The 24,632-nt window shown below is 47.7% G+C and overlaps 1 long non-coding RNA gene across 3 annotated transcripts in view; it reads right to left on the bottom strand.

The window, feature by feature from the left end:
• Positions 1-338: 338 nt before the first annotated feature.
• LOC139361295 (uncharacterized) overlaps positions 339-24,632 on the bottom strand; it is a 92,278-nt gene continuing 67,984 nt past the window's right edge. The window contains exons 1-4 of one of the 3 annotated variants that reach the window (XR_011618839.1): positions 6,828-8,613; positions 5,653-5,778; positions 5,036-5,392; positions 339-1,404 (exon numbers count right to left, since the gene is read on the bottom strand). This is a non-coding gene — a long non-coding RNA (uncharacterized lncRNA). Of the gene's footprint in view, positions 1,405-5,035; positions 5,393-5,652; positions 6,449-6,827; positions 8,614-24,632 lie in introns of those variants that run through there. The other 2 variants (XR_011618840.1, XR_011618838.1) reach the window with 2 other exon arrangements.

Raw genomic sequence — 24,632 nt, forward strand, 5'->3', positions numbered from 1 at the left:
TGGTGGGGGTTGGAGAGCTTGCAGGTTGGGGAAAACCTTGACATTCTGGGAGGGCAGTATTCCCACTCCCCAGGGACAGAAGCACTTGCACTTGCAACCCGCCCCCGCCCCCCAGGCCTGGAGCAATGCACCTCTTCATCTGGCTGTTCACAGGTCCTTCATAGTGAACTGGTGACAGTAGGTAAAGGTGTTGCCCTGGGTGCCATGAGCCAGTCTGGCAAGTTATTGACCTTAAGTAGGAGGACATGGCAAGCCTGATTTTTAGGTGGTCGGTCAGAAACAAGGGAGACCTGAAACTTGCCATTAGTGAAGTGGGGGCTGTCTCATGGGTCTGAGACCTTGACCTGTGCGGTCTGCCCTAATTTCAGACCTGAATTCAGTTGTAGAATACACAGTTGGTGTCCAGAGAGGGTGAGAGAAACCGCACACTTGGTGTTAGAAGAGGTGGAATAGGTCATAGGGCCTTCCGTGTCACAGAGGGCGGCCTCATTTGTATTTGTTTCGCCTGTCGTTTATTAATGTGAGAGTACTTTATTCTTTGAAAGGCTTAGAATTAAGAATAGAATAAAAGAAATCAGCTTTATAGAATCCACACTTCTTGGTTTTTAGAAACAATTTGTTTCTAGTTTGCATTTTAAGTAATTGTAATATTTAATATCACAAATGTATTATTACATTGTAATTATAACTATTTTAAATATTACATATTACAATATTTAAGAGAATCTAGGTGTTTGAGCTTCCTGGATCTCTGGTTTGGTGTCTGGCATTAATCTGAGGAAATTCAGCTATTACTGTTACAAATAGTTCTTCTGTTCCTCTTTCTTCCCCCTTGTATTACCGTTATGCATATTTTATGCCTCTGTGGAAGTCCCATAGTGCTTGGATACTCTGTTCTTTTTTGCTTTTCAGTTCTGGAGGTTGGAGTTGAGTATTTCCCTTTCCCCCAGGTCAGAAGGCTCTGATAAAATCCCACCAGGTGAGTCTCCACTTAACTAGCTTCTCTGGAAGGTAGACCTAGTGAAGAGTGCACCCACATATTGAAAAATGATTCTTATTCTCTTTCCCCTGTAGTATGTATGAGGGGATTTTTCTCTCATATTTACACTTCGAGAACCTGGTTGAGCTTCTGATGATACAATTCACAAAAAGCATGAGACCCATAGGCACAGGCCTCCTGGAGGTTTTAACTCTCAGACGTGGCCACAGCTCACTGCAGCAATTTGTCAATTCCAGTTCAGGCTTTCCAATCCCAGCTTTGGTTCCTTGGAGCATTGTGCTCCAGTGTATGGTGATTCATCTGCTTTACCTGTCCAGCCAATCTACAGACAGTGGCTTGCCGGTAACCTCACTTCTCTTGCAGGTTTAAGAACTGCTGATTTTTCAGGTTGCTCAGATTTTTACCTGTGAGGAAGGAGTGACAATTCTCAAGATTATCATGTACGGAACCTGAAATTCCCCAACTCCATTATAGTGAAAAGTGTTTGCCCTTCCTCTGGCTCAAGAATTAAAACGTTTTCATTCTCTGACACGTTGTACTTTGATTCCCTAAATATTTATAATTATAGATTTAAAAACTCAGTTTTCTGCTGTATCAGACATCTAGACTGGCACTTTCCAACAGAATTGAGAGTCCTGTTATAGAACTTGAAACCTTCCTTGTAGCCTCATATAAATATATAAACTAGTATATTTTTAACTCAAAATGCTCATACTATACTTTCAATAAGAAATACAAATAGGCCAGATGCGGTGGCTCAAGTCTGTAATCCCAGCACTTTGGGAGGCCGAGGCGGGTGGATCACGAGATCAGGAGATCGAGACCATCCTGGGTAACACGGTGAAACCCCATCTCTACTAAAAATACAAAAAGTTAGCCAGGCGTTGTGGCGGGTGCATGTAATCCCAGCTACTTGGGAAGCTGAGGCAGGAGAATAACATGAACGCGGGAGGCGGAGTTTGCAGTGAGCCAAGATCACGCCACTGCACTCCAGCCTGGGCGACAGAGCAAGACTCTGTCTCAAAAAAAAAAAAAAAAATATATATATATATATATATATATATATAAAATATACATATATACACAAATACAGTATTTTCTATAGTAACTAGCATGTCTTTCACGCAGCAAATCCACTTCAGACCGGGCGCACTTCATGTGCTCAGCTGCCGCATGTGGTGAGTGACAGAGACCACCCTGCATGTGTGTGCGCTATTTTACTGCCTTTTTCTTGACCACAGATTCTACCTCCTGTTTCTCTGTGTATGCAGTGATGATTTGCTGAATATTACACATTGTGGGTAACTTGTTGAGCACACTCAGGATCCCTAACCTTCCTCTGAAGCTTTGCAGCTCCTGTTTTAGCAGCTAGCACAGGCACTGCTGGGTCATCGTGACATGGGCAGGCTTGGTTGGATTCGCTGTTGGTGTGAATCTGTGGAGAGCTCCAATCCTGCACCCACTCCAATCTCCCCCTCCTGGACCTGGTAGGAGGGCCATGCTCCGCCCACACCTGAGCTCTCGGTGCCACGATCTGCAGGTGAACTCCAGAGGACAAGTGTACTGTGGGTGCGTCTCATTCATTCTCCTGCCCTTGCCCTCAGGTTCTGGCTGGCACAGCTGTGGTCACAGACTAAAAACAGCCACCTCATTCGTTTTGTGCAGCTTTACAGTTGTTTGTGGCAGATGTGTGACTTCAGTCCCTGTTCCCTCATCATGGCTAGAACAAGTTTTGGCAAATTATTCCTATATCTTTACATGTGAAAACTAAAGGAAAGTTTCAGCCATAGAATATTAGTGTTGCCACAATCCTAATGAGAGTTTCTCCAGAAACTACGAGCCAGGTCAGCAGCCAGTCATTTCATAGAAGATAAACTTCAAGAACATTCTCTGAAGGGCAATGAAACTGAGTAAGATCTAAACACTGTTACCAGCAACCAAGAAAACTAGGTAAGAAAATGCAGCTAAGATTTGGACCTAGTAACTACGGTAATAAACATGCAAACTATCGCTAAGCACAAAATAGGCTGGGAGTAAAAAAATTTTATGATATTGACATTTATGATTTTACAAAACTGCCCCATGTGATACCAAGAGGACTCCTGATGAAAATTTACAAAGGATGCTTTATGGTTTATATAAAAATGTTAGTCAAATAAATCCAAACATTTCACAATAATAACATTTCAAATATTCTTTTATATTTTGCAGACAATTAAGTTATCCATCATGCATGACCCAGTAACATTTCTCAGCGGTTAGATTCAATACGAGAAATAAGCAAATAACCGCAATGCTTCTTTCATTTCAAAGTCATTTCTCTTATAACAAGTGGTCAAGAAAAATGCCTGTTGCCTTACATACTGGTTAATGCCAAAAATTTGGTTTAAAATATTTCAAGTGGGTTATCCTTTTACGTCCATGTTGTTAGTTACACAAAGAACACATACAAATGCAATTTTTTTCCATAAGTTTTTGCAAATTATAAACTAAAGAAACAGGATTAAGCATTTTATTTTTTGAGATAGGGTCTAGCTCTGTTGCCCAGGCTGGAGTGCAGTGGCACGATCATGGCTCCCTGCAGCCTCAACCTCCCCCAGCCCAGGTGATTCTCCCATCCCAGCCTCCCAAGCAGCTGGGACCACAGGCACACACCACCATTCCTGGCTGATTTCTGTATGTTTTGTAGGGATGGGCTTTGGAATGTTGCCCAGGCTAGTCTCAAATGCTGGGAACTCAAGCAATCTGCCTGCCTTGGCTTCCCAAACTGCTGAGGTTAGAGGCATGAGCCACCATGCCTGGCCTAATCATTTCTAAAGAGTCTGTATTTATTATCGAGATGGGGGTCTTGTTCTGTTGCCCCAGCTGGAGTGCAGTGGTGCCATCTCAGCTGACAGCAACCTCTGTCTCCTGGGCTCAAGTGATTCTCCCACCTCAGCCTCCCAAGTAGCTGGGACTACAGGTGCACACCACCAGGCTCAGCTAATTTTTTGTACTTTTGGTGAAGACAAGATGTACAAAAGGCATTTCTGTACATTTTGCCATGTTGTCCAGGCTGACCTTGAACCCTTGGGCTCAAGCCATACACCTGCCCTGGGTTCCCAAATTACTGGAGTTATAGGCATGAGCTATCGTGCCCAGCCCTTCATTATGTGCTGTGGCTTAATATTAAAATAAGGAAAGGGAGGAGCCCAAGGGAGCACGTTGGCAGAAAGGGCTCCCTTGTCAACAACTTGCTAGCACGGCATTCACTCCCTTGCCTGGCTGGCACTGCGTTCTTTACATGAAGAACACGTCATGTGTCAATGAAAAACAAAAACAACATAGGAACACCCTGTCTCTACAAACACTTAAAAATTAGTTGGGTGTGGTGGCGAGCACCTGGGGTCCCAGCTGCCTGAGGTTGAAGTGGAAGGACCGCATGAGCCCAGGTGGTCACAGCTGCAGTGAGCCAAGAGCTGCCATCATGATGCTGAATTCCAACCTTGGTGACAGAGCAAGACCTTGTCTCAAAACAAAAAGCAACGAAAACCCAAAGTGATGCACTCTAAGTTCTGTCCTTTAAATTCCAGTACTTTCGTTTGTAAAGGTATGTAAAGGTGAAACTCAGGAGCTGCTTGCAGTCATGTGGACGTACACTTGACCTCAGCTCCAATCTGAGGCACGTTCTTCTGTCTCACTGCTTGCCAAGACTAAGCTAAACTTCAGAAGTAAAAATACTCCCCCAAATGTTGTATATGTAGCTTCAACGTGGGATGTAAGGCGATTCAGGTCCTTTGAGAAGACAAGCTTGCAACAACGGCATGAATAATGTTGGAATCAAAATCATAGAAACTAAACACCAAATAGCATAGGTTCAATCCGTGTCTAACAAGTATCTGGATAACTAAACTTTCTGCTTTACTTGGGTGTGAAGATCATGTAATGTAGTTTATAATTATTTGGGCAGAGAAAATGGAGAATTAGGGTAGCTATGTAAAATTCAAGATTAAAGAAAAGCAGTATTATATAGCAGAAATATAAATTGGCTATTACCTTCAGTAATTTAGATCAGGGGTTGGCAGGTCCGTGCACCAAATCTGGTCCGTTGTTCTTGTAAATAAAGTTTTCTGGGTACACAGCCATACGCATTTGCTATCGCCCATGGCAGAGGGCAGAGTTGAGTGGTTGTGAGAGACCTTATGGCCTGCAGGAACTAAAATACTAGCTGGCACCTTGCAGGCAAAGTTTATGACCTGATTCGGGTAGCTGCCTAAACTGTCCAATTCGCTTGTTCTAAAACAATCCAACAATACAGCACACTTATCTGAAGATTTGAGAACACGCATGCACCAGCCTAATCAGAAGAAAAGTCCAATTCCACCCGGAGGGTTACGAACTCTTCCCTTTTCCCTACAAGGAATTAAATGAATAAAACTGTGTGAGATTTTACTGGTATGTATCGTATGTATGAATCTTGATGAAAACTTAAAAATGTGTATTTATACAGATACATAATGTTACTTTTCATACACTGTTTTCGGACTTCTGGTTCACAAAATCTGCATTTCTGCACCATGACTTTGAAGGCAGAAACCCGACTACTGGGCTAGTGGTCAATTCTGAGGTGCCCAGCATGTTCAGGAGGCAGCGTCGGGGAGCGTGTCCCTTACCTGGAGGGGTGTATGCGTCCATGGAGGTCTGCACGACCAGGGACCTGCGTTTGGAAGGCATAGGCACCGCCATCTTCTGCTCTTTGTGTCTGGCCAGAGCCGCCTGGACAGCTTCCGTGTGGACGTCTGAAACGCAGAGAGCTCAGTCAGTGCTCAGCTGAGGTCCCAGAGGCCAAGCTGCACCCTCCTCTCTGTCCCCGCAGCACGGTTCATCCACCTTCTGAAACTCACCAACAGATGGGTGGGTGAGGAAAGAAAATCAGTGTTTACAGTTCCAGTAAAGACATTAAAATTTATTCACAGACTTTTTTCATTTTAATACTTTAGAATCCATATCCGCAAGCAAACACTGGGTGTAAACTGCACTGAGATTTTTCTTTTTAGGGTGAATGAACCTTGATCTTTGGAGATTCTTTGTAGGTCACACGTTTGAGCCTCCAAATCTTTTCACTGTACCGCTGAGAGGCGTGTGCACGCCTCGCACCCCAACTCACACAGCCACGGTCGCAGCTCAGCTCAACACCGGCCATGGGCCAGGACTGTGTTGGCTATGGATATGGTTTGGCTGTGTCCCCACCCAAATCTCAACTTGAATTCTACATCCCAGAATCCCCATGTGTCGTGGGAGGGACTTAGGGAGAGGTAACTGAATCACTGGGTCCCGTCTTTCCTGTGCTATTCTCGTGATAGTGAATAAGTCTCATGAGATCTGATGGCTTATCGGGGTTTCCGCTTTTGCTTCTACCTCGTTTTCTCTTGCTGCTGACATGTAAGAAGTGCCTTTCGCCTCCCACCATGATTCTCAGGCCTCCCCAGCCATGCGGAACTGCAACGCCAACTAAATCTTTTTCTTCCCAGTTTCGGGTATGTCTTTATCAGCAGCATGGAAATGGACTAAAACAACCATTAAGACATTTTTGTGGCTATTAACCCATTACATTAATTCCACACATTCACTGAATGCCTTCTCTGTAAGTCCCTACGGGTTGGGGTCGCAGCGGTGATAAGGCAGACAGTCTCATGGCATCTCACGCAGGCCACTTGTTAAGGGATGAGACAAGTGGATAGATGGACTAGAGAATTAAAGCAGAGACAGATGCAGCAGCAACTCCAAACTGTGAAGCCAGGGAAGAACCCTCTTAACACAGAATCAGAACAACAGGAATGAAACATACCAGCTGTCAAGACGAGAATCTTCGAGACACAGGCAAAAATCCGCTCAAAGGCCCTAAACTGTCAGTGAGAACGGTGTTAGCAGAATAAAACCACCACCACCAAAAATGGCCAGCGTGAGTGAAGACGGGTTGGGGCAGTTTTCTCTGAAGCTGCGAGAATGATCCCACTGAAAGGGAATCGGACGTGGCTTTCTGGCTTAAACCCCCCAAGCTGCCACCTGAGACAGGACCCAGACCCTCAGCATCATGCCCACGAGCAACTCATCACACTGCTTGGTCTTGGTCAGCCTTTGTGCACACTTCTCTCCCTAACTAGATAAAGAGCCTGGTCATCTGGCCACTATTTCTAATTCCCAGGTCAAAAACCACTATGTGACTGACTTGGCTCATGGCCGAAAACTGAAGGGATCAGTGAGGTGACAGTCCACTCACTTGCACAAATCGCTTTTTGTTTTGCATATTCTCCGTTTTAAACTTTTTGGATGTAATTTCAAAGACACAGAAAATCTGCAAGACCAGCGTAGTGAATTCCCACATAACTTACCAGGCTCAACTTAGGCCCAACTGCTCCTATCTTACATCACTGCTTTCCCCCCTCCCCCATGAATTTTCTAAGTCAAATGAAAATAAATTTCAGATACTATGTCCCTCCATACCTAAATGTTTCAATGTATTTCCTAAACACAAGGATATGCTCTCACATTCACTTTCCTCAAGATCCGGAAATTTAACTGTCATATACAAAGTTCACTTTCAAATGCTGTCAACTGTCTCCATAATTTTCTTACTTTGTCTTCCTCTTTTACGATCCAATCCAGGATCATGAATTGATTTGTCATGTGATTTTTACCCGTCCAGCATCCAAGTTTCTCAGGTTTTGTGTTTCTTGAAATTGGAAATGTGAAAGAATACAGGTCAGTTATTTTACAGCTTGTCCTTTATTTTGGTATCTTCCGGACTAGACTCAGGAGTATGCATTTTAGCCGGGACACCGCAGAAGTCTGTCCTGTGTGACAATGTTAACATCGGCAACTCAGTGAAGGTGGTGCCTAAGTGCCTCCAAAGCAAAGATGCTACTTCTCGCGTTGAAATTAAGATTTGGGAGGAGACACCCTGACACTATGTGCATATTCTGTTTTCCATGAATTCTCCACTACTAGTTTTAGCAGCCACAGATTTCCTGTCATTCCTTCTAAATCATTAGATCTTCCATATTCACTGAAAAATAATTATTTTATCTTTCAGCATTGATTTACATATGTCCATATGTACTCATGGAGTCTGGCTTCGTGGGTTATGATTCATAGTTACAATGGTTTGTTCTGTTGCTCAACTGGTCCCAGATTTGACACCGGATTCCCCAGCCCTTAGGCCAGGGCTCCTTCTAGTGAAGAACGGTGTTTAGAAGCTAAGAGTGGGCACCGGGTGCTGCTGGGCATTGCCGGCAAGTAGAACACACACACGCATGTACACGCATGTGCACCCACACCCATCCACAGGCACTTCTGTCCCTGTCTACATCTGTCGGGAGCCACCAGCTTATACTTGCACCCCCTGCTGCAACCTAATCCCACGTGATCCATTCCAGGCTTTGGCCTTTTCTTATTTCTACCTCTTACCAAGAAAGAAACCTGGCACCTGCAGCACTCAATATATTCACTGATTTATTAAGCTTATTTGCTTAAGCCTGGAGATAAAGAAATGCTTTCAGAATTGCTATCTAATACCACGGTGAAAAATCTATCGAGTTCAGTGCTCATTTGTAATTATTTTTTCATTGTTTTTTTGGAAGGTAGGGAGTACACAGTATACACAGTGAAATGTTCAGATCTTGAGTTCACTTGGCGCATTTCGATAAATGGAAATCTATTACCCTAATCAAATCTTTTGCATCAAAGTTCCCACAAGTCCCCTCCCAGTCAATCCCAGCCCTCAAGAGACAGCCACTGTTCATTCTCGAGGAGTGTTCTTGGCGCTCTTCCGTCACCCGAGACTCGCATAGATTCTCCATTGTCACATGGACTCCACGGCGTGGTGTTCACTCTCTGCTCAGTTCAAGGCTCCTGGAACTCATCCCCGTTGTCTGTTTTGGTTTCAGCATTTTGTACGTTTTTCCTGATGGGAACTAGGACAATGTATGAATATATCAGAATTTGCTCATGTTTCTCCAGATGAGAGAGATTTATGTTGTTTCCCGTTCTTGGCTATGACAATTTACTCTGGAGATAATGTGCATTCTTTTACAAGGACACACATTTTCTGCTCTCCTTGGTGAACGTCTACAGCATACCTGCTGGGCCATATGGTAAGTGTACACATTTTAAAGAAACTGCCACAGTTTGCAGAAGTGGCTGTGCCGTTTTAAGTATCCTTCCGTCTGAGATCCAGTCTGTCATATCTTCACCAACACCTGCTACTGTCCTCCCTTCTCCACTCTTGTGAAGGGGAACCTCGTGGGTTTAAGTTGTACTTACCCAATGACTCCCTGGGTGAGCACCTCTCATGGGCCACTGGGCATCTGTATACATCTGTTGCGAAGAGTCCATCTTGCATGCTTGCAAAATTCACATCATTTCTGGTTGGTTGTACATTTCCTAAAATGTTCTAAATAAGGCCCTGTATCTTCTGTACATCAAGCATCTCCCTGCTTCCAAGTCTTTATGCCTCTTAGTTCTCCTGACTCACTTCACAGACGAGGGACCCCGTGCGCACCATGCGAACCTGAAGCACGGAGAATGGCCATGCTCCCGACACCCCTGACTGTGGGCAGAGCTTCCCGGCTGCCACCACCGAGGAGGGGGTACAGCTCTTGTTTCTCAAGAGTGGCCTTTATCAAACGGAGAAAGTTCCCTTCTGTTCCTGATGTGATAGGAAATTCGTATAAGGACTATTAAATTTCAACAGATGTTTTCCAGTGTCTACCGAGAGGATAAAATAAATGGGTTTTCTGCTTTATTTTTTGTTAATGTGGTGAATTACATTGATTTTTGAATGATGAGCCAAATGTGCAATGCAAAACTACAGATCATGAGAACAAACTCTAAGTGTTCATGGTATTCTTATCCCTTTTACATATTTCTGGGTTTGATTTAGTAAGAATTTGTTCAAAGCTTTGGCATCTGTATGTCAATAAGAGTGAAAGGTGTGAGATTTTGCCTCGCATGCCAACTAACAAAGGGAGCCAACACCAGCCCAATGCACTGACGGAGCCGGCACATTTCCGGGCCAGAAACAAAGGGCTTGTCACACACAGTGGGGCAGCAGGACCCACTCACCCCTGTCGATATTCAGGATCACACAATGGGGCAGCGGGACCCACTCGCCCCCGTCAACACTCAGCAACGTCCTGTATCCCTGTACAACGACAAGATGTTATTTAGGCAAAACAAAATTAACGATCATGTAAAGAACTGCTTACATTTTTCTCTTCTGAGAAAATTTGTTTTTAGCAACCATGGCTCTCAAGGCACTCACTTGCACATTATACATAACACTGCTTGTGGCCAAAGTCATGGTACCTTCCTATTCTTAAATAATTTACCAAGAGTTCTGAAACGTGAGTATTTTAAAGAGAAAAGAGGTATGTGGCTTACCCCAGGCTAAGGAGTGAGTTAGTTGGACAATTCTTGTGAAATATGTGCTTTTTCTAATTAGAAAATCTGAGAACAAGGTATCAGTGTGAGTCTGTTATCTCCATGAAGGAGTGAAATGGATGCTGGGAAATTGAAGGAGCTTCAGAACGGGAATCTCACAACCTCAAATGGGGAGACCAGCAATTGGGAAAGCAGTCACTCTGATTCATGGAGTTTTCAGAGATTCACGTCCACTCCGTCCTGCATTTGAGCGACTTTTCTTCTTGTGATGTGGACCCGATAGAAGAGAGGTCCCACGTAGACATTCGGCATTTGTGAGGGTCTGGCACCGTGACTCACTTCTACAGATTTAACATGTTTGTGTATAAATTACAATGGCTCAACTCTATAAAAACTGATAGCAGTTATGGATCAATTCCCTCATTTCTCACTTGGGCCACACTTCCTGTTTCTGCAAGAACATATCGCTTGGCTAGAAGACACGATGTTGACATTGAAAGGAAAAAGGACCTTGTATAAAAATGATGTAGAGAATTCTTCTCAAAGGCCACTGGGACACACACTGTGTTGGTGACTAGCTGTCTACCAGCGCGGCAGCGAGAGAGACAGAGCTCCACTCATGAGCAGTCACGGCTCCAGTGACCCACACCAAGACCCCCAGGGTGATGAAAGGCCAACCAGCAGCCTTGGAACGGACACTTCCCTCCTGAAATAGCTTCCCGAAACACAACAAACAGTGATAATTGCAGGCATTTCTATGACTGGGAAGCAAGAAACCCTCCCAGTCCTGTTCCTTCTACACCACATCCAGAACAGGCGTACACCCGGTGTAGAAAGCTCCCAAGGCCTGAACAGATCATTCGATTCTAATTCAGACTGACCTAATCTCTGCAGTGCAGTCCTACAAACAGACTTTCAAAGAGTTACCAAACCACTACCTCAAACCTCATGCTTTCTCTGCTTCGAAAGAGGACATGCGGCTCGGTTTATACAGCCACCAGAACACACACAGGGTATTATCTTATTGCCCTTCAGTGCCAAGAAGAATCCTGTGGTCTCTCACGGTAAAAACAAAACCACAACCACCACAACCCAGCTTTTCAAGTTGCAGGGAGTTTTACAGTCTCTTTCTATGTCGTCTTCCTTTTTGCCCCAAACTGGATATTCTTTTTACTTTCTCCTTATTTCCTGAATATAATTTGATCAATATAATCAAAGTGCTTGTGTTAGAAGCAACTTTACTTAAAAAGAATGGAAAGAACTACATCAAAATATTAAGAGTAGCCATTTCAGGATGACAAGAGAACAATATATTGTTTTTGCTCATTCTTTTCAACATTTGCAAAGTTTTTTGCCTTGAGTGCAGTCACTTTTGCCATCAGAGGTTACAGTGCTTGATGGAATGAGGCCATGAAGCACACACACCACCGAGTTTCTAACACAGAGCAATCTGAGGAAGGATAGAGACACAGGAAAGGTTCATTTTAAAGCAATGCAGGCGTTTTTTCCATAAAGGCAAAAGACATTCTTAAAAATGTTTGCACCATACACAAGTCTGCTAAATTTAGTCAAAAAACAGAGAAAACAGTAACAGAAGAACACTTTAGCCCACAAGGAGACCAGCACACCCAGCTCGAGACCACTCCAGATGAGGAGTGGAGAGTGGTTTCCTCACATCTGACCCACAGGATTGGGTAACACGAGCAGGAGGGAAACATGGGGACCACAGAGTTGTCAGACTGTGGACTGCACAGCAAGAGACAGCAACACAAACTAGCGGAGTAATTAACTATTGTAAAAAGAGGTCCACATTCTATTTTAACCTGAAATCAGTGGCACGGGGACCACCACACCACCCTGCAGTTGCCTCCTCCCTCCCCCACACACAGCAGCCTCCTGGGACAACATCCTACTTCCAACTTGCAGTTGCCTCCCGTGCCACCCCCCCACAGTGGCCCCCTACAACATCATCCTACTTCCACCCTGCAGCTGCCTCCCATCCCCAACACACAGCAGCCTCCTGGGACAACCTCCTACTTGCTGCCCACAGCCTGGAGACCCCAAAGCATGGAGGAGCTTAGCGAGCCACACAGCATTCCCCCTTCACACCTGGGAAGTCAGCCCCTCACTGAAGTGGGTCCTGTGCCCACCAGCTGTGCACGATCAGAGGTGTGAGGTTACGGACCTGGTCACCAACTGTGCAGAGAGGCGTCAGGTCATGGACCTGGTCATCCGTTGTGCACGATCAGAGGTATGCAAGGTTCCAGACCTGGTCACCCACTATGCACAATCAGAGGTGTGAGGTGATGGACCCGGTCACCCGCTGTGTACGAATAGAGGTGTGTGTGGTTAGTGACCTGGTCACCAGCTCTGCACAATCAGAGCCACGCGAGGTTACAGACCTAGTCACCAGCTGCACCCAATCAGAAGCTTTTGAGATTAGGGACCTGGTCACCTGCTGTGCACAGAAGTGTGAGGTTATGGACCTCGTCACCCGCTGTGCATGATCAGAGGTGTGCGAGGGTTAGGGACCTGGTTACCTGCTGTGTCCAATCAGAGCCAGGCAAGGTTACAGACCTAGTCACCACCTGCGCCCAATCAGAAGCTTTTGAGGTTACGGACCTGGTCACCCACTGTGTGGGATCAGAGGTGTGCCAGGTTAGGGACCATGTGCGTAGTGATAGACCTGATCAGCAGCCAAGACACCTGACGTTTCCAGTGTCATCCCGGCTTCTTTCAAAACTGGAAAAGTCTTCAGATATTTCCCAAAAGCTTGTCCATCTTTGAAAACGATATGCGTGTGCACAGGTGATACCGATGACTGAAGATTGAAGGTTAGAGCATTCCAGCCCCATGCCCATGTCCCATCCCATCGGTGAAAACTTGAGCACAAACATCTCCCTCTCTGAAGCTCCCTGAACCCGGTGGCAGGCCTGGGACTCAAGGTCCAGTGTCCTGTCAGTTACACTGAACAAAATGTAATTCAACACTGGCCATGGGCCCTATGCTTTAAAAACCGCATAGAAACCTCCCAAAGAACTACAATCTATGAAAGCTTTCATGGCTAGTATTTTAGGACGACTGACCAATCTTGACCTAAATCAAAGCCGACACTGCCCAAATTAACTCTGACCCCAACTTCGTGCAAAGGCAGCCATCCCCTGGCCGTCGGTGTGACCAGCAGCCTGGGCACAGACAGGACCAGCGCCAGTCCCTCCCTGCACCTTAAACGGGCTTCTGAGCTGCTGTCCATGATCAGTGATGGTGATGCCCAGAGCAGTTTTCCAGGAAAGCAGTAAACCTTTCAGGTCCTCACCTCACGAGGATGGCCATGTATAAATCAACCACCTTTGTTACTGCCCTGCCATTCTCAAAGAGGGGATGGGTTAAACTTCTTCCTCCTCCACATGCCCAACACAAGGTACATCTGCCCCAGCACGAGGCTCATCTACTTAATCCCGGGAAACACACAACCCACAATCAGAGGCCGTTCACAATCAGAGGTCGCGCACAATCAGAGACCACACACAATCAGAGGCTGCACTGAGACCACACACAGAGACCACACACAGAGACCCACACAATCAGAGGCCACAAAGAGGCCAGAGGCCACAATCAGAGACTATACACAGTCAGAGGCTGTGCACAAGCAGACGCCACGCACAATCTCTGCAACCTCAACAGAAACTGTTTCTGATCATTCACCTGAGGCCACCAAGTTTAAATGAGAGGCCCAGGTTTTAAAAGACACAAGGAGTTCTCTGAAGGCAGACTCCGTGCATTCCACCATCAGCACCATTTGTGCCTGTCACAGTCAGGAAGAACCACAACCACGTCTCGGTGCCCTTGCAGTGCAGGGCGCTGCGTTTCTCCCCCTTTCCAAACCCGCGGCGGCTCCTGGCGACCCAGCGCCTCTGCTCAGCCAGGCGCCCCCAAGACCTTCCTCCCTCACCTCACAGGGGAGCTCCCGCAGCCGGGCTATCTGGCTCATCACTCCGATTCAGTCACTTACACCCTCATTCCAGGCTGAAAATCTCTTCTGAAAATATCCAAATCTTACCCACGTCAGGCTCCATCTTTTCCCCAGAGCTCCTCACCCCCTCCAGAGCAGCAGCCCTGGTGCCCGTGCAGCCGGGGCCTGGGGGCGGATCCGTGGGCTCAGAGCACCCAGCCCCTCAGCCCCTCTGTGTGTCCCCTTACTCCCTGCTCCCTGGCGTTAATGCCCTCCATCCTCTATTTCCTGATAGGCAAAAGAGGGTTAATTCTAAGAGTGCTAACCGAACTCGATCACTTAACACCGCGACCGGCCCAGAATACCCCTTGATCAATGACAGGTATTGCTGCGCTGTTACCATTGCGCTGGGTCCAGGTTTCCTGTGAGCCCTTTAGGCTCTTTGCCGTAAAGGCCACTCAATGGTCCTGTCCAAGCCTGTCTGTGGCAGATGGACAGGTGAGTGGCCGATGCACACGTGTGATGCTGAATGGGATCGTGCAAAGCTGGCCCCGCGTATTTTGGTCAACCTAATAAAAAAGGAGCCCATGCTTGCTTGCTGCCGCCCTGCGGCGTCCAGAAGGAGCCGCTTAAAGGCAACTGCGCCACACCTACCTTCTTGGAAGGAGACGGCAAGACCAGATTGGCTGGAGCTGGGAAGTTGTGCCCTACAGATCAGGGCTGCGTGACCCAGGGAAGGCATCACTCGAAATACCTGCTGGAAGGCGGCCAATCCGACCCGACCGTCCACCTCCAGGGTCAGCCATGGGGCTCCTCTTGATGTGTCATCCTGATCACCCCTCACAGAGGAAATGAGCCTTTGACTTCAGCCTGTCCTAGGTGCAACACCGACTCCCACCTCCCACGTCCTGAACCAGCCTGTTCCGGGGATTGCTGTGGACATAGAGGAGCAGGCCCGAGACATCTAGTGGCATTTCCTGGCAAGGACACTCACCATGCTTGACCATAAAACTCGGGTCAACTGGTTTTTCGGAGGGACTGTAATTTACTTGTGGCACGCATGGATACTGATTGACCCAGGGAGGGGCACGGAGGAGGCTGAAGGAAAACCCATGGTGACTGCGCCAGGCATTCCCGCACACACCGACATCTTCAGACTCGGGCGGCGTCCTAGTCTCACAATCAAACGGAAGCCCAGAGAAACTATGGAGCTTGCCCAAGACCAGCAACAAATATGTGGACAGCTGGCATTCAACTAAGTCCTTTCCTGGATCCATCCGCGCTTCTCCCCGCCCCCACTCCCACCACCCTGCCATGGCGCCCGATAGACACAGCAGGTCTGAACATCTGGCACCCCAAAAGCAGAGTAGGGAGCAGAACCGGTTTCTCCAGTGAGAACTCACATGCAGCCCACTCCCCTTCTTGCCGAATGCCTTCGGACTCTGTGCGGTAAGGTCTGCAGATGTGGCCTCACTCTGCGCCAGGAGATCCGGGTGGCAGGCAGCGTTTTAGAGAGTGCGCCACCAGACAGGAGAGAGGCATCTGACAGGGCTCGCCAGCTAATCCATGAGATACAGGACACCTGAGAGAAGGGCCGACAAACCCCACAAAGTCGCTCCTAGCCTGGAGAGGACAGGGCCACGGCGGGCTCCTCCCAGCCCACGCTTCCGACAGGTCTTGCTGCAGCCTGTGGTGCTCGTCAGGCGCGAGGAAGTTTCCCGGGGCAGGAGCTCTCGTTGCACAGCAAAAGCGGCACAGGCGATGCAGCAGGGCGTACTTCAGCCCAGGGCTCAGAAACCACGGGGTGCAGCGCGGCCTGCAGCAAACCAGACACATCAGAAGCCAAGCTCCCACCTTTTACATTCAGTGACATTGAACGGAGGGAGTTATCTGTAGCAATGGTCCTCCTGGGGGACCCGTACAGCACGCATGACCACCGACACTGACCACGAGTCCTTCCTAGGTCCTGGGGGCTACTCCAATTTACACGCACGGTTCCATGCACAAATCTATGCAGGGCAGTTGTTAGCCCCAGCTTAGAGATGAGGAAAACGCTGCTGGAAAAGTTAAGTGAGAAAATCAGACTTCAGCACACCTGAAGTCTCCAATACCACTACTGCTCTATGTGCTAGGGTCTCAAGGGTTGGGTGTGTGGCATTTTAAGTGACTAATCATAGGTGGTTTTCTTCTCTCCTACACCGGTTTAGCCTGAACGTGCACGTACATGCTCTGCTGCAGGTGCACTGCCGTATGTGGACCAGCAATGCTCTTTCCTGCCTCGGGTTCTCGTCACTGCCTTCCGGAAAGCTCTCGCCTGCTTTACAGCCATGCCAGGTAGCCCTGGTCAGCCGCACAGTCAAATTCCTGGAGTGTCAGAGCTAAGTGCTGGCTGAGACTTTAACAGCGAAGACAGCGGAGTAATGGGGATAAACTGAGCAAAACTGTATTGTAACGCAGATGAACGTCTAGAAGCAAAAGAAGCTGAACCTCTAAGAGATCAGGCGATTGCCTCTCACTATGATGTTAATAGCAGCTTGCTGTTTCCAGTGCCTCCGTGTGCCAGGGTTTCCAGTCAGCGTTTGTGTCTATCTGCTCCTGGGCTACCTGATCAAAGCTCTGCAGAGATCAGGGATATCTAAATTGAGCCACTATCTGCAGGCTGGCTGCTCAGAGGCCGTGGTGTGGAACGGCCAGGACATCGCTTAGCCATACGGGGCACAAGCACGTCCCTTGCCACTCCTGTCTTTCTATTTCATCAAACCCTCTTTTCTCCTGAATATTGACCATAGCAAAGTCATTAGCCTTCGAGATGCATTTGAAACATCAACTTGCTTTGTTCAAGAGGTTTAAGCCACACTTAAGTCTTTCTTGCCATACTCAACACACACGGCCGGCCATTTCTGAAGTCAGTGTTTCTGGAACAAAAGCCTTGGCCTGTCCCAGTGAACATTCACACTGAGCACACTGTCGCGAAGCTGCTTGGCCAACCAGCAGGGGGCAGGAGAGAGCCGCAGGGGCCACGTGGGGTCCGTGCAAACCAGCCTCACTCCCTCAATCAAGGGCGGTGCCTCCTGCCAATCCAGCGGCTTCCTCCAAGGGGAAGAGGCCTCTTCAGCTGCTACTGCACTGATTTCAGACGGCTCAGCCAATGGGGCAACAGATTCAACAGAGTCCCATGTTGTTAAAGAAAAACTTCTGTTACCAGGCAACCTTAGTACCATATTCAATGTAAAATAACCAACAACATTGTTTCCAAAACAACATGCTACTAGTGCCTTATCCTTCAATGCTGCTTAAACACGGAAAAGTATGAGGAAAAAAGAGCATGGCACTTACTTCTTAAAAAATAACACCTCTTCCAGGTTCATTTTACCCCTATCATAAAGACTTAGAACTGTGGATTCCCTACAGGAACGTGGAGTGGAGGTGGATCCCCACGCTGACCCAGCCTCCCCCCAGGTCACTCACCCCCCCTACCACAGGGTTCACACCTCTCCAGACACTGTCACCTCATCAAGGAAAGGTGGCGTCTCTGAGCTCTCTTCGCAGGAAGCACCCGAACGGGAGCTAGAGACACAGACACACCAACAACTGCTTTGAAATCCTGAACATATTTAAGGACTTCATTATTAGTTTTTTAAAACTGTAAGAACAAAGTGACCCTGGTTTTAACCTCTCTGCCACAATAACACCGTGTACATCTGTCTTTTGCTATTTGTTCCTTCTCCAGCAGCTGCTGCCTGGCTGGCCGACCGCAGAAGAACAGCCTCTGGTACTCCCGGGAAGCCCTCGGTAAAAGCGTGAACACCACGATCACGTCTCAGGACGCCGCACATGTTAGGGTCGCCCACAGACCGCCATTCCCAGTGCCCAGAAGGCACTGAACGGGCCTCCTGCTCTTTGTAAATGTCAACTTTCCTAAGCTAAGTTGTGTTGAAAATTTTTAACTGCAGTCCACACGTACTTCTTTGTGTCTTGTTTTTATCCTAGAGGAATACTTTTATGGAAAATTAAGCTTGCAAGGTTGAAGGATTTTCTGAAAGTCGACTCCTAATCCTGGAAGAAAAAAAAAAATGGGCCAAATGTGGTGCTCACGCCTGTAATCCCAGCAGTTTCGGAGGTTGAGGCCAGGAGATTGCTTGAGCCCAGGAGCTCGAGACCAGCCTGGAAAACATGGCAAAACCCTGTCTCTTTAAAAATACCAAAAATAAAAATAATAATAATAATAATAATAAAGCTGGGCGTGGTGACGTGTGTCTAGTCACAGCAACTCAGGAAGCTGAGGTGGGAGGATCACCTGAGCCCAGGAGGTGAAGGCTGCAGTCAGCCAAGATTTGCATCACTGCACTCCAGCTTGGGCGACAGAGTGAGACACCGTCTCAAAAATACAAAAAGCAAAAACAACTGTATAAATCATTATAGAAGGGAGCTGGCCAGGCGCAGTGGCTCACGCCTGTAATCCCAGCAATTTGGGAGGTCGAGGTGGGCAGATCACCTGAGGTCAGGAGTTTGAGACCAGCCTGGACACTATGGCAAAACCCCATCTCTAATAAAAATACAAAAATTAGCGGGGCATGATGGTGGGTACCTGTAATCCCAACTACTGGGGAGGCTGAGGCAGGAGAATCATTTCAACCCCGGAGGCGGAAGTTGCAGCGGGCCGAGATTGCGTCACTGCACTCCAGCCTGGGCAACAAGAGCGAGAGTCCACTTCAAAAAATAAAAATAAAAATGAAGGGAGCTAATGTTTTTTATTTAAGGGAAGGGAGAAGAACATTGAGTATTTATACCTCTCAAGCACACATCTCCAGTGGTGTCCTAAGGTATTCAAGATACACATTCCTACAAATATAGCTCAAAACTACTCACCAAGTTACATGCTAAAAGCACATGCATTGTAAGAATGTTACATTATATTTTTTGAGCATCTGTATCCAATATTTTAGCATACTGGCAGTTTTCCCTTCAGGTGCTGTATGCCTAAATTATTACATGTTTAGTCATTCATTTTAGAATTTATGACTTGCTTTAGGCAATAAACATAAGCTACTAAATTAATGACTTAGGGGAAAAGTTACTAAGTTAACTTGGAAGTTAAACTTTGCAAACTGAATTTGTTGGACCTCATTCAAGCTAGATGATCAGTTTTTTAAATTGTTTCTTGTGTGTTTCCCTCGATGATGGAAATAGCTTCACTCTCATCCACTGTGCACACTGCAGCCCGCGCCTCTCGTCCACCGCGCCACACTGCAGCCTGCAATTCACCCTGTACCAGGCTTTCCACACCTTACCTGAAAAGTCACTAAGTATAACCAAGAAGGAAATGAAAAGCAGATAAATGACCTCCACCCCCACATCCAGCATGCAAATGTTAAACATTCATCAAAGTAAAACCAAAAACCCACGTTAGCTCACGATTGTAACTGGTAGAGTTATGTGCATGGCAACTTTAAAAGTCTAGTTAAGTAAAAACCTAACTGAGACTCTCAAGAAAGACATCTGCAAAGATTGACAGTGAGGAGAGGACTTCACTCTGCATCCAGCCTGTCCTGGAAGCCACGGCCAAATGCCAGGTTGTATGGATCCGAAAAGCAGGAAAAAACAAGTGTTGAAAGGTGTACAGTCTCAGCAATGTACAAATTCGATGTAGGATGCTCAGAAACCTTGAATTTCCAATCAGAAAACAGCAACATGAGCAAGTTTCCCAGCAGTGCCCACTTTCTACCTACGGCACGTGTAACAGTTACGCTGGCCACCTCCGGGGGGACAGAGGCTTCCTAGTCACATTCGCTCTGGCAGCCGCACAGCTGGCCCCACCACAAACACCTGTCTAATACTGAGGAACCACTCTCTCCCTGGGCTTTGCTCACTCTAGCCAGGAGAACATATTTACAGAGTACTTTACTGACTGAGTCCTCGTTCAATGCATCAAGCTTGTTAAAGGCAGGGCAACCCCATTAAGTTCACTTAAGCCCAATTAAGTGAACTGAGCAGAGCAAATGCCTCCAGTTGGACGGCACTCAGTCACGACAGCAGTGGCCACTGTTCACAGGGCGCTGGCTTCGTGCCGAAAACAGTTCCAAGCGTCTTCTCTCTGTCCGAGGAATGTGCACTGCAACCCTGTGGGGCCGTTTGCAACGTCCACCAGAGTTCTGAGGCAGCCAAGTCCAGGCTGTCCGTGGGCCTCGCCACGTGGCCGTCCACGTCCCCTGCAGATCAGACCTCACTGCAGGGACCGCGGGTTCCAGGGCTGCCTTGAGGCACATGCTCCCTTCACCACCTCCTCCTGGCCCCTGACATCAACCCTCACCGCTGCTGCCAACACTTGATTTTCTCATGGCTTCTGAGGGGCCTGTTCTGCCCTTCCCTGCTCCCTGCACCCAACTTGGAGGGTGCCCACATCAACGCCAACGCTCACGTAACCACCAACCTTTCCACGGGGCTTGACGCCTAGGAGTCTCAATATCAGAAAGTCAGATTCCTGTGCTTGTTGGAGAATTTCTTCCCATTGTACAAGTGAAGGAGATAAAATTCTAGGTGCCTGCAATAACCTCATTTCCACAACGAAGCAACTTCAGTAGTAGCACAAAACAAAACAAAAAAAAAAGCTTTTTTTAAAACTTATTTTATACAAGCTAAATACAATTTAATTTTTACATCCATGTTCTCATCAGCTCCCACCTGGGGAGAAGGCAAATAGTAATTTTCAAAGAAACAAATTGTTGCATAATTTTAACACTTAGCATTATCACTATTAAGCAAGATTTATCCCAAAAATACATGATGATCTTGTTCTCACGTTCAAAAATTGATTGTCACACAGTGAAATAACACTTAATGCAAAGGTAAGTTTCTTTTCATGTATCTGTTCTGGAAAAGAAAAAAAAGATTTCTGGCAAAGAGATAAACATTAATTATGTAACAATCCAAAATGCCTCTGGGAAAAATGTCATCCAATTAGTTCTTTGAAGTGTTACAAATGCAGCTGAGTTTTAATAGTAATTTCTCCATAATTATCAAAAGAGTCTTTAAAAATCTTAGTACTGAAATAACTATAAATGGATATAATACGCAAAGCAGAAGAGTTAACATTTGGGGTAGATTTTGGCCCATATTTTTAACATATGCACAGTTATTTACCTAGTTGAAGCTTATCCCTCTCCTCCTAGGCTCTTCAAGACTGATTTTCAAACATAGACTGGCTTTTGGTACATGAAGGCAGCTTTAAAAGATGTCAGGATCAGGCCGGGCACAGTGGCTGAAGCCTGTAATCCCAGTATTTTAGGAGGGCAAGGTGGGCCGATCATTTAAGGCAAGGAGTTCGAGACCAGCCTGACCAATATGGCAAAACCCAGGCCATATTAAACATTTTTGTAATTAGCCAAGCGTGGTGGCACACACCTATAATCCCAGCTACTTGGGAGGCTGAGGCAGGGAGAACTGCTTGAAGCCAGGAGGCAGAGGTTGCAGTGAGCCAAGATCGCACCACTGCACTCCAGCTTGGGCGACAAAGACAGACGGTCTCAAACTAGAACTTAGCCCTCAGGAAAAGCATTGAGCACCCCCCACCCAAACCAACCCAAGGAATCACATGGCAATGGTTATCATCTGATTTCGACAAATAAAGTTCTGTTCTCCCCTCTGAACACAATGGTAAACACCTGCCATCAGCCCACAGAAACTCCCAGGACCCAGTAACACTGGACTAGCAAGATCAATGGGCCACGTATGCAGGGTTCAGCAGCAGAAAGTCATGGCACCGAGAATGGTGTGTGCTCAAACCAGATTCCTTGCTTTCGGGGTGAAGGGGCTTCCCGGGAAAATCTAGTCCAGTGGGATGGTTTCCACTTCCACCATGAGGAGGAAATGGGGGGTTTCCTGAGGGCACCGACAGGACCTGGGTCTCTGCCCCTTTGTCCTCTGTCCTGTTATGGGATGAGGGTGGGCTGAAGGCAGGTTTCCCCTACATCTTCCGGGCAGGAGAGATGGAGCTGACAAGTGAACGACGCTTTTTCCAAAACGTTCCCATGTTTATAACCTGTTATCAACCTGTTTTCCCTGGAGACCAGTGAAGCAGCATCATTGACTCTCTTCCATTAGGGACAACCCGGTGTTACAGGAGGCAGGAGACGACATGCGAGCTGGTCTGAGTCAGTCACTTGTGTCTGGTCCCCAGCGTACTCGTCTATCAAATGGGCGGCCCCACAGACCAGTGACTTTGAACCAGAGTTCCATGGAGGTTGCCCAAGGACAGGGAGGGGGAGGAGGTGGAGGAGGGGGAAGAGGGGGAAGAGGGGGAAGATGAGGAAGAGGGGGAAGATGAGGAAGAGGAGGGAGAAGGAAGAGGAGGGAGGAGGAAAGGGAGGAAGGAAGGAAGAAGGGGAGGAAGGAAGGAAGAAGGGGAGGAAGGAAGGAAGAAGGGGAGGGGCGGAAGAGGAATGTGGAGGGAGGAGTGTGGAGGGAGGAGTGTGGAGGGAGGAGTGTGGAGTGAGCAGTGTGGAGGGAGCAGTGTGGAGGGAGCAGTGTGGAGGGAGCAGTGTGGAAGGAGCAGTGTGGAAGGAGGAGCAGAAGGGGGGGTTCTCTGAGGAGGAGGAGGACCAAGTTTCTGAGGTGTCTTGGAGTCAGAGTTGGCAGTGGCTTCGGCTCTAGGCCCTCTGTTGCATAGTTTTAGGCTTTAACTATTTATATTTGTGGACTCTTTAAAAGATTTAATTTGAAGGAAACCGGAGTTGGGGATACCTTGCTTCTAAAACACAATTTCTCAAGCCTGAGACTAAGTGCTAGGCATTGCTCATTCTGTTACGATCATTTCCTCCTACTTAAAATCAGCCGCACACCCCCAATCTCCCTTCAGGGCAAACACCTTTTCCGAGGATCTCAAACAGCAGAGCGAGCGGCCCGTGACCCCAGCCATGGGCACGAAGAGGGAAGAGCAGACATGTGGAGAGGGCTGCGGATGACATGAGAGGTAGAGGCCCGGCACCTCCCTCTAGGGGCTGTGCTCCTCCAGGCCTAAAGGACATCCTCGCCTCTGGGGTGAACAAGCAGCACAAACTATCAACACTTATTCCAAAAGAACAGGAAGAAAATTCAAACGAAGTTAACACAGTTACCCCAACACAACACTGCAGCAGCCCAGAAACAGGAGGGCCACTGAGCCTGAGGTGGGCGGTTCCAATAGCAGGACAGCGACGTTGGCATTAGGGCTTTTCGGCAAAGAAAAAAAAAAAGACACAAAAGGTAACATGGGCCACCCATTATTTCCTGCCAGTGGAAAGACACCCACAGGCCCCCAGATGCCAACGGCCCCTTGGGAACGAGCTCACGCAGCACTTCAGGTCTTCGCACGAGCAGGCACGTGGTGTCCTCAGTACCCCCGCCTGTGACACACACACCAAACTTGACTCCCATACCTGAGAGTCCAGGGGAATGGCGGGAAGTTCTCGGAGGACCGGGCATCCTGTGAGGGCACTGCATGACTATGTACCTCGGAGGGGTCCCCGGGCAGGTGCTCTCTCTCCAAAGGATGAACTGGATCCTGACCACACCCAGATTGCGCTGGCCTCCAAGCCGAGCGCCAACATCTCACATCCAAAGGGATGCACAGATGCCTGCTGCACGTGGAGCCAAAGCCCCTCGCAGAGCTCAGGACGAACCCAGTGTCCAGGCCTGGGGCCATCACCAGCCAGGAGAGGTGTCCGGAGCACTTCCCAGCGATAGCCACAAGAAGAAACAACTCAGGACAAAGCCAGTGTCCAGGCCCAGGGCCGTCACCAGCCAGGAGAGGCGTCCGGGGCATTTCCCAGCAATGGCCATGGGAAGTAACAACCCAGGCCCATCAGGGGCTTCCTCACTATGCGGGTGTTAGAAGTAGAGACAGAGGTTCAGGTCTAGTGGCACAAACAGCGACGGATCCCATGGAAATGCGGGCGTGGCCCCTCCATCCCAACAGCCTGCATGGCTACTCCATTCTGCTCCCATCACATACATCCCCACACAGCCAAGCCCCTTCTCCTTTCCCCCACTGGATTCATCAAATCAAACCTCGCTGTCCTTGGCAAATGTACCATTAATTTACTTACTGCCCAGTAAAAAAGCACACTTCCAGTTAACATGAAACCCCCGCTACGATAGAACAGCCTTAATTCAGACATGACGCAGAGGAACAGAGGGAGGAGGGCTCGAGGGCCGTCCTGGAATCAGCAGCTGTTTTCTGGGGAAAGTCTCCCTCCCACCCGAGCCCGACACTCGAGCCACACT

Source organism: Macaca nemestrina, unplaced genomic scaffold, assembly GCF_043159975.1.
Source record: "Macaca nemestrina isolate mMacNem1 unplaced genomic scaffold, mMacNem.hap1 Scaffold_141, whole genome shotgun sequence".
Classification (NCBI taxonomy): domain Eukaryota; kingdom Metazoa; phylum Chordata; class Mammalia; order Primates; family Cercopithecidae; genus Macaca; species Macaca nemestrina.